This window comes from Megascapheus bottae, chromosome 2 (assembly GCF_031878675.1).
Source record: "Megascapheus bottae isolate mThoBot1 chromosome 2, mThoBot2.hap1, whole genome shotgun sequence".
NCBI classification, from domain to species: Eukaryota; Metazoa; Chordata; class Mammalia; order Rodentia; family Geomyidae; genus Megascapheus; species Megascapheus bottae.
This window is the reverse complement of record NC_143510.1, coordinates 64,752,576-64,767,665: the sequence shown is the minus strand read 5'-3', so window position 1 is coordinate 64,767,665 and position 15,090 is coordinate 64,752,576.

Genomic DNA, 15,090 nt, shown 5'->3' with positions numbered 1-15,090 from the left:
CTTGGCTAAAATACCTTACACTCTGTAAGAAGTAACTTCCTTTGAAAGTCAGTTAACTGCTTTGCACGGCCACCATAAATATCTCCTACTTGGTATCTGTCAGCATTGCCTCCACGGGCCATCCATCATTTTCTATTACATTCACCTTTAGAGTGCTGGCAAGTTTAACTCCTCTTCAAAAAATTCTGAAAGCTTCTGAATTGAAGAAAATGCACTTTTGAAATGACAATTTCACTCTAAAGAATTTCATGCTTCTTATTCAAAGCAGTTTTGTGAGAGAGTAAAGACTCTTATGATCTCTTCTATTCTTTTTCCCACCCTTCCCTCATTGTATAATGCAATGGCGAAATGGGAGAGCCATAGTGTTAGAGTCCAGATTGTTCTCCTGGCTCATACTACTTGAGTGACTGAGGGAACATTAGTAATACTCTGATTTGATTTTTTTAATCCAAAACTGAGAAGTGTAATAATACAGTTGTGAGAATGAAATGAGTGATATGTGCAAAGTGCTTGAGACAGAGCTTGACATGTAGGATCTGCTACTTTGTCACAGTTGTAGGAACAATTCTCATCAAAAGCAATGAGTATGCTTAACCACTTTAGAGAGCCTTGCTATGGGAGAACTATGAATCCTAGTTTTAAGATGAGATAAACATGGAATGCTGCTTTTCTCAAGATGCCTAATCTAAGATGCTTAGTTTAACCAATGGATTGATCAAGTAAATAATTTATGAATTCATATAACGGAATGGCTATCCTCAAAGTTCTAATACTCAATGGATCTTGTCCTCCCACTTCCTTTGCTTTTATAATTTTTGATCTTTTTTGTAATCATCATTTGTGCTAATTATATTGCAGACAAGGTTGCTCTACTGATCTCTTCATAACTTCATAGCTTGAGATCTTAATAAAGGACGAAAAGATTACTCCCTTTGCTCCCAACGTGTCCTCAAAGCAATCCATGTAGATACATGCAGTGCAGATGGCTACTCCAGAATGGTTTCCAGAGTGAGTGAGGAGATGGGAATAATCTACCAAACATGGTTTAGTTATAACTCAATGCTGGACCACTCACATGAGAAATTGGCAGAATTCTATAGAATGGCATATTCACTTTTTAGATGAATGACAACAAAATCTCAGAAATGTGGTTATAAGTCAGAAAGATGTGGCATGTTTACACACTGAGTTTACTCTTAAGAAACAGGAAATGCTTCCTGCTGGAAAATGGCGACATACATTCATCCACTTTCTGGGGAGCAACAGGTTCAGTGAAATAAACAACTCCCACAAAGATTGCATCCCTTTTTTTTTCTCTCATTTGTGGAAGCTAGGGAAAAATAAAACAGGAAACAAAGCAAACCAACTAAGGCCACATTGTCTCCAAGGAGGGAGGAAAAGAAGGGATAAGTAAAGGGAGGAAGGGATAGATCTGAACAAAGAACACACATATGTATGTATGGAAATATCAGGAAGATATCCTTTGGTATGTACAATTTAACATAGAACCTTGCAGACATGCACACAGTTACTGTAGATGACAAGCTGAATTTCCATTTTGTATCCTTTCTCCAGCACAGCTTGGTGTACGAAGTCACTGACAGGTTTGCAAACCTACCAGTACTTCCATCCAGTGGACTTTGTACCTATTGCTGCCTTTTCTGCTTTATTTCTTGGAATGATCAGAGTCGCACTGACACTTTCCTGGGAATAAGCACAAGTCATCTTCTATAGCAGGGGTTTTTGGATAAGGTGTTAACGTTCTTGTCATACCACCTACTGAGTTCTCTCTTAAAATAGCTTCAATTTTAGGATCTGGAAAATGGGAATTAGTATACATATGTATCAAGAAGTTTTGAGACTGGAGATGCACTGTCATTCAGTTGTGGAAATCTTGAATAGTATGGGCAAGGCCCTGGGTTTACCACAAAAAAAAAAAAAGATTGTAAGACAGTTAATTAGGGTAAAATAAAATTAGTGATGCTTAATCGTTTTTATCTGAAGAATTTCATTTGATGAGATTTCTTACAACAAACAAAATGTCAACAGGGCACAAAAGTGGACAGCTGAATGTAAAGGCACTCATTTGCATGGACTAGAGCAGGAATAAATGTTGGATGTGAAGTTTACCTCAGAATCTAGTGACACCATGGCTTCTTGTTTCTTGTGTTTCTTTTTTTGTGATCCTTTGGAAATTCTAATCTTTGATGTATTCAGAACATGTAATTCGTGTTTGATTCCAGAGACTGTCAGATGAATAAATAATGTCATCGTACTTCAGGCTTCATCTGGTTTTATTCAGTGTTGCTATTTTTGCTCACTCACTGTACATTTTTGTGTCCTATTTCCTCTTCTACCTTCTTACAGATAAAATCTTAGATGACTTTCCTTTAATCTTAAAAAGCTTTCCATAATGATAAAAAATACAACTTCACATCTCTGAAGCCAGGATCCCTTTTTAGTTTTCCATAATGACAAAAATGCTTTCTCCAGATTTTTTTTTTTTTACCATTGTGTTTAGATCCTTTCAGTAGCTATTTTCCAGCGTTGGCAGGTTATAATCATTTCACTCAAATTCTATGGGTCTGTGCATTTTTTATGAAACCAGTAGTCTGGCTAGCTTATATCTGTTTTGGCATAGACATTCTCTTACTGTGTTTTCTGTGGCTAGATCAAAATCCTTGAAGTTGAGTGCTTCGTAAAGGAAAGGGATTTATTTACCTAACAGTTCTGGATTTCAAGATGATGTGCCAACCGCTGATTGGATATGATGAGGTAAACTTTTTACAGCATAACATGACAAATGGCATTGTAGTAGGAAGTTGTGTGAGAGGAAGAGATCACCGGAATTTAGGAGTGAGTAGTGCTCTTTTTATAAGCCTTTCTACATGAGTGCTAATAGGGGTCCATATGAGAACTAGATTAATACCTTCTAAGGTATTAAGCTAGGCCCAATGACCTAGCTAATTTCTTTATATTACCTCATTGAGGACCACACTTACATCACATGAATCTTCTAGGGACACAGGCAAATCATATATGGACCATTGCTGGAGGAATTTTTTCAAAACTCTGCATGGGTTTTGGCATTGTTATTATTATTATTATTATTATTATTATTATTATTATCATTATTATTATTCTCCTGTCTTTGTCAATGTCTTTCTCAACTTTTATTCTTTCATGAGATGAAAAAGTTCAGGGTCATCTAAATGAATCCTGTATCATAATTCTCTTTGAAAACACTAAACACACTGGGTGGTAAGCAAGGGATTACAAATGAATGAACTGAAGTGTGATAGATTTTATGGAGAATGTAAAAAAAAAAATAAGATCAAATCAAAGCCCAACAAGATAAGCACTAGGAAATGTATACTTGCAAGAGGTGAGGAGAAGGCCAAAGGAGAGGGGGAGAAGAAAAGGAGAGGGGGGAAGCAGGAAGAATGCAGGGAAGAACTCATTGTATACAGCACAGAATTGAGAAATAGACGTGAAGAGGTGGGGCCAAGAGGACAAAGATGTTGAAGTGGTGACATAGATAAAGATGCATTGTATATATAAGTTTCTTTGTTAAATGAAAAAATTCAATACATAACCTAAATTTAAGTTGGGAAGTTGGGCTGGGAGGGGTGGATAAGTTTGAAGGGGCTAACATTGATCAAGATGCATTATATTTATAAACTACTTTGGTGAATGGCAACTCCCTTGTACAACTATTTAGAAATGATACATTTGATTCTTATTTGGACATGATAAAATGAACCCACTCTGTCCAATTATATGAAGATTAAGGATAAAAAAGAGAACATGATCTGCATCTTCATTAATTTTTAAATTTTGAAGCTGTGCCTTTTTTTTTCTCCTTTTTTGCCAGTTCCAGGGCAGGAACTCTACTGTCCTTGAGCTTCTTCTGCTCAAGCTAGCACTTTGTCACTTGAGCTACAGAGTCACTTCCTGTCTTTTCTGAGTAGTTTATTGAAGATAAGAGTTTCATAGGCCCTACTCGTGAGGCTTTGAACTGTGAACCTCCTATCTCAGCCTCCTGAGTAGCTAGGATTATAGACACAAGCCACGAAATTTCACTTTTTAAAGTTAGAGTGCTGCCATCTATCAATGAAGAGGCCCCAATTGTCTGTCATTGCCATATCTGAGAAACAAAAGTCATCTTGCCTTGAAAGGCAAGATATTTCCAGGTCAATCTGCCTATGTTAGATGGTCATTTTGAACTGCTGACTATACCATGACAGTAAAATATACCTCAAAAACCAGATGATAGTGTACAAAATCATGGGCCCACCATAAAATTAATGGATACTTTTTTAAAGTGGAAATGTTAACCTTGGAACAATTACTCTGAGAATTTACACAATGTTTGGTATCTTGAAGGTTTTTGAGATCAAGCTTAGTTCAGAGAGAGAAATACAGAGCTATGGAACCCTAAAGCCTATTCTTAGAATGGCTTAAATTATCTCCAACCTGTGGCCATGCAATTATTAGGAGTGATTTATTCCTGTGATGGCATTTTATTTTACGTGATTAGTGTATAAAATCATGGCTTTGTGATTGCTAGATAAACACTCTATCACTAAACTCCATCTTCAGTCCTTTGGCTTTCAGATTTTGTTTATCTTGATCAAAGAACTTTTTTCTGAAGAAAAAATGTTTGAAGTTATTTCTATAGCTAAGTGCAAGGCTTTGATAAATCTGCTTTGGGTAGCTTCCAGAATTAGATGTCCATTTATGTAACAGCATTAATAATCACCTTCCATAGACTGGGACTGAAGGACAATGAAGAATTTTCTGGTTTATTATCCAGGGCTGACTGCTGCACTAGGGCACCATGTATTTCATGAGTGTGTTATTTTGTTTTGTTGTTTTTCTGTAAACCATGTTAGCTGACAGCAGAAATCAGAGTTTTAATGAAACTCTGTTCAGGTTCATATGCCCTGTGGGGATGGACACTGCTCTAAATAGCTTGGTCATTGACTCATCATTCAGATTCATATCAGAAATCAGCCCATGTGCCTCTGGCTTACTCAGAGACCTGCATTGCTTTACGGTGCATAGTTTAAAATGTGGATACAGTAGACAAAGTCCATTCAGTCATCTTATTATTCTCCATTGTTTAATATGATCAAAGGGAGGTATGTTCATTTTGTAATTTCTGGTTAGCTAAAATTTTGAGATAGACTTTTGATGTGTAGAATATTTATCAAACACAAATGGTGTTATTCTCTGTATTCAACAAATAAAATTATGAATGGCAGCACTCTCTCCTCTCCTCTCTCTCTCTCTCTCTCTCTCTCTCTCTCTCTCTCTCTCTCTCTCTCTCTCTCTCTTTCTCTCGCTATTGCTCTCACTCTGGGGTGTGTGTGTGTGTGTGTGTGTGTGTGTGTGTGTGTGTGTGTGTGTGTGTGTGTGTGTGTGTGCTGGACAGGAAAGAAGTAAAGAGGATTACTTGAATTTATCAGAATTTTCCATAGGGAACAGGAAATGCTGATACACTATCACTGAGAATCCAAACACAGGTAATTCTCTCCCACCTGCCATGCATTTTGTATAGATATAGATAAGACACCCATTATCTCAAGAATTCATTATTGCTGAAAAGCATTAAAAATAAGATTTAGGTAAGATACATGTGAGTGTATGGGTCAAATATTAGGCAAGATAATGCTTTTAGCAATCACATCAAATCTCTTCCAAATCAGTATTTTAAGTGAATTCATAAATGTTTCCAATTGTGTGACAATCTAGGGTGAGTAACAAGGCTCTTTGGAAGCCTTTCTTTGTAGGGGTGACTTAAGGATCTAACCTTCTACCAGCTAGCTCCACTACCTTGAAATCATTTATGTTTTTTTTAACTGTAAAGTAATGAGAGAAGAGAAAAAGAGGATAAAAAGAAGAAAGAGATGGAGTGGGATGAAATGAAAAATTATATATACAGATAGAGAGAGAGAGAGAGAGAGAGAGAGAGAGAGAGAGAGAGAGAGAGAGAGAGAGAGAGAGAGACCGTTGACCAAAAATCCTACCAATTGATGACATAAAGCTCAAACTAGGATCTTATGAGATGTCTATGCTTCTTCACGGGGTCTACCCACAATTACTACCTATTGTGGTCTACATGCCTCTTTTCAACATGTGACCAACACAGACAGTCTCATTTCATTACTGCTTAGTTAAGAGTAAAATAAGGAAAATATGCTTACAAAATAGCCTAATTCTGAAAGTAAGAGTTCATTCTAGTCAGAGAATATAACAAGCCCCATGCATTCATTGGGTGAAAATTCATTGGGGGGAAATTATTGAGTGGATTTGGAGACGTCTATCTTCAAAAGGATCCCTTGGCTCCTTTTTTTTTAACCTCATAAATTTAATGAATGGACCTCTGGAATATCTCCTTGCTAATTATTTTTTCCCTTGGGCCAAAATTAAAATGAGATTTTGCACCTTATCTATGTTAATAGATGGTTATGGACATTCCCAAATTTTGTAAAATACTTGTGACATCCCTTGTACCCCCACATTGTTTTTTATAAGGCTGGTTTGTGTAATGCTATAATTTCTTTTACAATCTTACACTACGCTTCAGACACTCCCCCCCCACACACACCATACAAAGAATGCTCAAACCAAGCAGATACATGCACATTCTCAAACAGCCATTATTTCCCTATGAACAAACAGTTAAAAACTTTTATCCCCAGCCCTCTGAAGCACCAGCACAATATCCTCATCTATAGTCACAATACTATATAATGATGAATCCCAACACTTCTCTTTTCTATATAGCTAATATAACTAATACTTAGTGGTCTAGTGTTTCCCCCTTCCCCGTTCTTTCCTGCATGGTTTTCTCTCTAGCCCCTAGTGTTCTTCCAGGAAGGACATCATTTACTTTCAGATTCTATAGATGATTGTGCTGTTGTGTTACTTTCCTACGTATTAGTGATTAACAAGCAACTGAGTGAATCAATGGTAATACCCTACTTTGATTTGAGACTTGCATGGGAGACAGCATATCTGATATCTTTTCCTTTGTGAATGATCAATGGAAAGGTTTGTACTTTTGACCTAAGCTGTTTCAAAGACTGCAAGTCAAGTGGTGGAAAAGCATGTGTTTTAGATGGTATCAACAGAAATGTTTTTTCGCAAGTGTCAACAGCTATTCATTCCAAGCCCAGGGAGACCTTAACCTCGCAATATCGGTGCCAATAATTGTAATTATTTTTAAAATGGCATGTGGTTGGAGCTGAATTTATGGCTTGGCTTCGGAATTGCAAAGAAACTATGATAGTCTAGCTAAGTGGTAAATGGAAGCACATACAGGGAGAAGATTAGAGATTGAAATTTCGAGACTTTCACAGAGCCTTTCATGGTTGTTTTCTTCACTACAAAAAAAAAAAGAAAGAAAGAAATGTTAGGGCTTGTTGCATTCTTAGGCCTCCTGGAGTTTTACAGTTCTAGGGTTGTTATTTTATAGTAGAAATTACAGAGTATCATTAGTGTGTGCTTGCAATGAAAATACCAATGAAACAATGTTCTGTAAAAGAGAGTTTATTTCCTGCATGAGTCAGTAAGTTTAATATTTATAAGAAATGCATAGGAAATGCAAGTATCCAGAGTATAATTCATACCAATACTAGAGTTCTAAAATATTTGGGATTTGTTAAAGATCTGGGGAATTTAATAACAAAAGGTCTTCTTTGTAGCACTTGATAACATTTAGTGTTACTACATGATTTTTCTATGAAGACATGGCAGGTAATAATAGCTTTCTGAGAAATTTTTTAGCAGAGAGATTGGTGCAGGGAGGGCACTATTTACTAAGTTAGCTAAGCTAAGTCACTGAGATGTTTACATATATCACCTCAACTCACTATCTTGGATAAATGTTTACTGTAGAGAGAAAATAAGGACAGTTAACAGTAAGTCATTGCCATGTGACCATCCATTGGCCATTTAAATTTACATTCCACAATGCTTTCAGATTTGTTATTAACAGTTTGGAGGTTGTGGCTATTGTTACAAAGTTAAAAGTTATGGCACTCACAGGCAAACATCCTGTTTTTCATTGTGTAGCATTAAGAAAGTTACTTAAACTTAGTGTTAATTTGTATTATATGATGCATCACTCAGGGTTATTTTACAGATGAAATCTGACCTTGACTATAACTTATGTCATGCAGAGTGTTCAGAACACAGTGGATGCTTTAGGCCATGTATACATTGCACATTTTTACACAGTGATAAAGGAATGTTATATTTTAATTTTCTAGTAATATTAAAAGTTCATAGATAATACATTTAAATGTAGAATTGTTCCGATCATGGGGCCCTCTTACCTTAAAATCTCCCTCTCTTGGAAGGAATGGGATTGTAAGCACAGTGTACTATTTAGTTAATAATGACTTGAAACTACATGACCAGTAACTTTTACTAAATTATAAGCTAATTATAATACAAAGAATATTGCCCTTTCCTTTTCCCTTTTGGTCTGTCTTATTCTTTTCAGCAATGGATTCCATTGACTGGTGAGATAACAAACTCTAGAATCTTTACTCACAGGGAATTTTTGCCTAACTATATCTTATGTAAGTTTGTGCCCAAATGTCAGATTTTTCATAGCCTGCTGCTCCATGGTATCATCTGTCGAGTGTCGGGAGACTTGTTTTGTTTCCAGTAAAAGTCACTTGATAAGTGATAAAAATGCAAAACATATTTTAACAATAGCAAGGACAACATAATGTGATGGAGAAGACAAATAAGTATCATACTGGTAGTCCATGCCGTTTTTGCTTTGTAGGTAAAATGCTCCCATTTCTTTTTTAAAATTTTTTTAATTGTGATTCATAGAAGGGTTACATTATATTCACCAGATAAAAGGTGCATAACTTCACAAACATTGAAATGCTCCCATTTCTAAAGGATATTTAATTCTTTCAAGGATCTGCCATAGAAAGCCTTGCCAGTTTTGTTTTCTGTCAAGATGTCCATTTGGCTACATGTCTTCCCTTCTGCTGGCAGAGCTTCCTCCCTGGTCATTGGTGTCATCCGGAGCCCAGCTAGCGTCTTGTTTACAGTGTATTGAGCTTCCCATAAAAAAAAGTGTATATCTTTTAATAGAAATGGATGGGTACTATTGAGGCAGCACAATTGTTTTCTTTCATTTAAGGCTCACTATGCAACCTTCTTTGTTTCCCTAGGAGAAGAAACACTGTTTTATATATTGCAGTGCCAACTAGTAAGTTAGCATTTTGGTGAATACCTATGAAAGGTGAGGTAAGTATGTTTGTTTTTGGTTTGTGTGTGTGTGAAGATATTTCTAAATGAAATGGACCCCAGAGCCATCTGGGACACTGACTACTTACACTACTTCATGTTTTCCTTAATCACTTCCAAATCCACTAGCTTATTGACTCTCATCGTGTCCTAACGGGCCCAATAACAGTAAGTATATTTCCAAAACTATGTAATAAATAACTGAAATTAAAAATTATTATAAGTAGGCAAAGCCAAAGAGAAATCAGTAAGAATATAGGGAAGGAGTGGAATACACCTTTTTTTCCAGAGCTGAGGACTGAACTCAAAGCCTTGCTCTTACCAGGCAAGTGCTCGTCACTGAGTTAAATCCTCAACTCTTTAATACATGTTATTTTTTTAAGTAGCAATCTATCTATCTATCTATGCATCTAAATGCTAGGACTTAGTCCACAAAGAAAATGTATGCTTATATGCTTATATCTTTCCAGAAAAGATATAAAAGTTCTCATGTATATTGGTCATGATTTAATTTTAGAAAAACACAGTGACTCCATCTTGGTATTTGTAAGGCAGTCAGAGCCATTAACTTGAGATGACATTATTTTCAGTTGACATTAAACGCCTTGGGCCTATTTTAGATAACATTTAAATCCTAGACTTATTTTGGCAGTTGGTTACATCTTCCAATCAATAAATGCTTTTTTCCATCTTTGAATACTTGTAAGTAAATCTTGTGGGTTTTTTCTGAAAAGGTAATATATTCAAACCATACAATATTCAGAAGAATTGAAAAAATCAAGTTAAGTTTTCTCTCTCTTTAGCTCCCACAGAATTTAACTTCCTTCTACAAAACACGCACAGTTACATTTCTCACATGTTTCCTTTTCATTTTGCTTCCTTTAATTATACATATACACAAAGTTTCTATTCTTTGTGACACAAAAGAAATATACATAATATAGGTATATAAAATGCCATTGCCTATGTAGAATGACATTATTTTCTATGTCAGTTTAAGTAGAACTTTATTGATCTTTTTAATGGTGTACATTATTTCACCAAATATATGAACATAATGGACTTAGCGCAGGCCCATTCATGAATATGTATATTATTTCCAGTTACTGTTCTGAAGTTCCTTGGATTCTGGATGTAAAACCAGCCCATATATAACTGGGAGTGGACTATCTGGGTTAACAAAAACAATGAGTGCGTTTTAAACATTATGATGTTTCTACACTGGCACATGAAAAAGTGACACTTTTCCTTGTCTTCTCCAGCAAGGGGAACTTTCAAATTTTATCCATATGGTGGGTTAAAACAATGTCTATTTGTAGCTGAAATTTACATTTTTATTGAAGGAATTTTGCCATCTTACTGAGTGGTATAACAAATACTTATAAAATGTTTATATGAAATTTCACATGCCTTTCAAGCTCCTTCTTTTGTGAACAGAATTTCTTTACAGGACCTCATTCCCAGATCATAAATTGTCAGGCTGCTTCTTTAACTACCCAAAGAGTATGTAGAGGCATGCTATTATGCTTCACATTTTGACTCCATGGAGTTATTAGTGCAAATGGAATAGATTTCTGTTGCTTGTTTATGTTATGGAATCAAAATTAAATCTATAGGAAATGAATTTATTTTGTAGCATTATGAATGTCAGTGCGGGAGAGGGGTGAATAGTTTTATCTCTTATTTTACTACTGTAAAACAATGATGATCCTAAATGTTAGGTTTGTAGAATTGGAAATTTTTCTAAGTCTGTAATTACTTGATGTGGTTTAGTGATAGATATTGGGATAGTTATTTAAAGAATCCACACCATGACAAAGTTGTAGTGGCAGCATATTCATAAGAAATAAATACAAAATGGTGCTTAAAATCAGGTGTAATACATTTCATGACAAGATTTTTCCATTCGTTCGCTCTCCTTTGTCTCTCAGTTCTGAGAAGTACAGTTAGATATAATTCATGTTACTGAGGAAAATTGCATATGAGACCTTCTGAAATTTTTTGTCAAGGAACGCAAGTGGAAATCATATATCATTTTTAGATCCAGCAATTAAGTAGAGAAGTATGTAATTAAAAAAAAATCTCACCCATTCTCAGGTTACAGCTAGAAGTAGAAAACGCAGGAGGGCTTAGGAGACAGAGAGAATCTTTGTTCCTAAATTACTGTAGATAGCAAAGTTGTTCTGTGGCATGAAGTATCCATATACAACTATTGTTTGAGTGGTAAATAAATTTTTATTGTATTAAAGTAAGAGATATGTAGAAAATGGTTATAGCAGCTAGTGTTATATTAACAAATGCACATTTATTATGGACTATTAGTTGGCTCATCTAACATACCCCTTAGGTTCACACAGCATCATCAAGTTCCAATTGTGTGGTCTTACAGCCCATCTTATTTGCCTGATTTCTTTAGGTATATTCAAATATTCATTCTACAGATTTCTCAAATATTATTTTGTGCTAAATGCTCCTCCTTTTCCAATTCTAGGCTTGAACTTGTGAAGCTTTTTGCAAGTGTTGGAGTGCTGCTAAATATTTCTGAGTACCTGGACAAATACTAACGGTCACCTTTGAGTATTTACCTTAGAACTCAATTTTAATAACATATGGAGAGTTTTTTTTCCCAGAAAACCTTAAAATCTGGCAACATTGGTTAAAAAAATAAAATCTAAGCCCATTGGACATTTTGATAGACACTAATTTGGGTCAAAAGATTATATGTTGCTTAACTAGAATGAATAGTTCTTAATTATGTTATGGCTTCTTTAAATGAGCAGATTTGTTAGCCATTTGATATCTATTCACATCCATTCAGAGACAAGAAGAGAAGTAGTGTTCCACTAATTTATAAAATGTGTCAGGTTTTTTTGAAGTCCTAATAGAAATATGGCTAACAGGAAGAGAAGATGCGTTACTATGTTTTCCATCATCTATATCTAGTGTTTATATAGGTTCTAGAAATATTTACAAATAGGGTTTATCATAAATTATCGGATTCATAAATGGGTTCATTTAAAAATCAATTGAGAACATGCTTGTGTTGGTGGAAAATTTGGTCATAAAATATAATTTATTTAGATTTATTCTGCACAAAGCTCTAAGATCCATTTATGTGGGAGACATTTATTATTGAAGCTATTTTAGTCACTCAGCATCTCCTGTCATTTATTTTAGTGGCAACAAAACAAACGAAAAAACCTTCTTTCTTGTCTGAGTTCTCAGAAAGGGGGTCATCAGCATTGATTGTCCTTGCACAGACATCTGTGGGCATAGAACACAAATTAGACCCATTAGGGACTCATCAGGAGTTTCAAATGAAAACCAAGTAACATGGGTTTGGCTGAAGAAGGTAGAGACACCTGAGCAACATGGCAGGATGGTACTCTGCATGTGTCTTCTCCTTCTGCTTGTTGATTTGTCTTAGTCTCTCCTCGTGCCACCCAAAGACTTCAACTCTTTCTTCAACAAATTCTGATTTCTTTCATGATAGTCAGGGCAGGGTCTGTAAGTTACAACTAATCTGCCACAGAAATGCTAGTGATTACTTTGTGATTCTATTAGATTCTAGATCACCTTATGATTCTATTAGAATAACAATTTGTGTAACAGGACTAGCACTGTCAAACACTAAAATATGAAATAGGCAAGCAAGTAGAGCAGCTGATCTCAGATCTCTATTGCACAGATTTCAAAAATAATTTAGCATGTGTGTAAAATACACTTGCCATAAAAGTGCAAGTTTTCTACAAGTTTATACTTTTTGAAGACTTTGTAGATTATTGTCTTAGTGTTCAAAATAATTCTTAAGTGGATAGAAAGGTAACTCCATCTTTTCTCAAGGAAATTGGTTCAAAGAATACCACACATGGAGAAATCCTTTCTTTGAATGTAATTGCTTTTTGTACCAAAAAAAAACCTGGTTGTCCAATTCAATGTTTGTTTGATCTCTCAGTCTTTCATATCTCTTCAATAACAACTATTCTTCAATTGTGTAAGACCTGAAAATAAACTTAATTCAAATAGACACACATGTGATTATTCTGACTCAAGGATGAGGTTAATGAACTTTTCTATCTTCTTTGGGTTGATGCAAGTGAAGAAACTGGGGATGAAAAGGCATTCTAATGTCCTCAAATCTGTGACACCCACTCAACTATCAGGAAGTTACAGAATGCGAGCTAGACATTGACACATAATCATTGGCATCTATCGGGTTGATACTGCTGAACAATATCACATATATAATTTATAAATTGAAACATCTAATATTGCTATAGACATTTACATATGTACATTTTAGAAATAGCTTTGGTCTTTATCATTGAAAAGTTTGGAAAGTTATACCTGAAAAGTACCATAGATTAAAAAATATTTCTTTCACTGTGGCTTATAAACAGCCCCCGTTCACCCCCGTTTCAGACTTTTTATGTCAAGAGAATCAACTGAAGTATCATCCTTTCTAAAATAGACTCATCTCTGAAGACCATCCTGAACATATCCCTCAATTACCTTTATCCCATATTATTTTATCCTCTGTATTCTAGATCCTATTTTCAACCTTTAATCACCTCTGTCTTAACTGTTTCCAAACTCATGTTAACACTAACATAATCCTCATATCTAATCGCCTTCTATGTATTAATTTGGTTGCACAGAAATCATCCACTTTCTTGTGATTGCAGCCAAGTACGGAAATTCCAAAATAAATTTAAATGCATCCCATATTCTGTTATTAGAGGCTAAACCATAAAGCTATAAAATATCAAACTCTTCAGATAAAACATGTCCCTTACTGGAGGTAGTTAAGTAACAAAGGTCTGGGAGTTTATACTGTTTCTTTAATCATTTACCAAACACTATCTTCAGATCATCATGACAATTGTGCCTATGACTTCTAAATGTATATAATTTGTAAAAAAATACTTTAGTTAACTCCTGTGTTGTACAACTTAAAGCCATCAAAAATTTGTAGATTGGATCTGCCCTAATCTGATTGACCTTGAAATTAGTTATAGTTGTTCATTACCACATAATATAATCAGCTATGCTCTACTAATAACTATCTTTTTCAAGATCCAGCTTAGTTGCTGAAGTATTAGTTTAAGTAGTTTTTTGGGGGTGCTTCCTTTTTCCTTTGTTGTTGGAAGCCAGAAATTCAAGGGATCACATTTTGACATTTCTGCTGCTTGCTTTTTCCATTGTCAGTCCTAGAGTCTAATCTAAAGCTGTGAAGCAACTAGCTGCTACTGAAGCCACTTTCTACAGATTCCATAGGCCTGAATGTTGAACACTGTCCACTCTATCTACTGCTGTGAAACCACTTATAGACCTCTTCTTACTTATGGATCCTGTAATAAGTTTGTTCTCAAGCCATGTATGTTTTCTCAGTCAGATGTTACAGTGTGACTTGCTTTTATCATCTTCCAATTTGGACTATCATGTAGGTTGAAGGAAACTGTGATTCAGTCCCAGCTACATTGGGAAGATTATGGTCACAGGTGCTTGAACACAATATTAGGAAGACTCCATCTCCATCAATAAGCTGAGTGTGGTGGTATGTGCCTATGAGCCAAGGAAGTGGGAGATGTAGGTAGAAAAATCAGCCTCTGAAGCCTGCCGGAAGAAAACAAAAAGAGAGAGACACACACACACACATTCCAAACTCTATCTAAGGCAATAAGGAAGAAGACAGATGTGGCCCAAATGATAGGCCCAAATGCCTAATGAGCATAAGGCCATGACTTCAAGCCACAGTGCTGAAATAAAGGGAAAATGTTGTATGGAATCTGGAAATATTGATGAAAT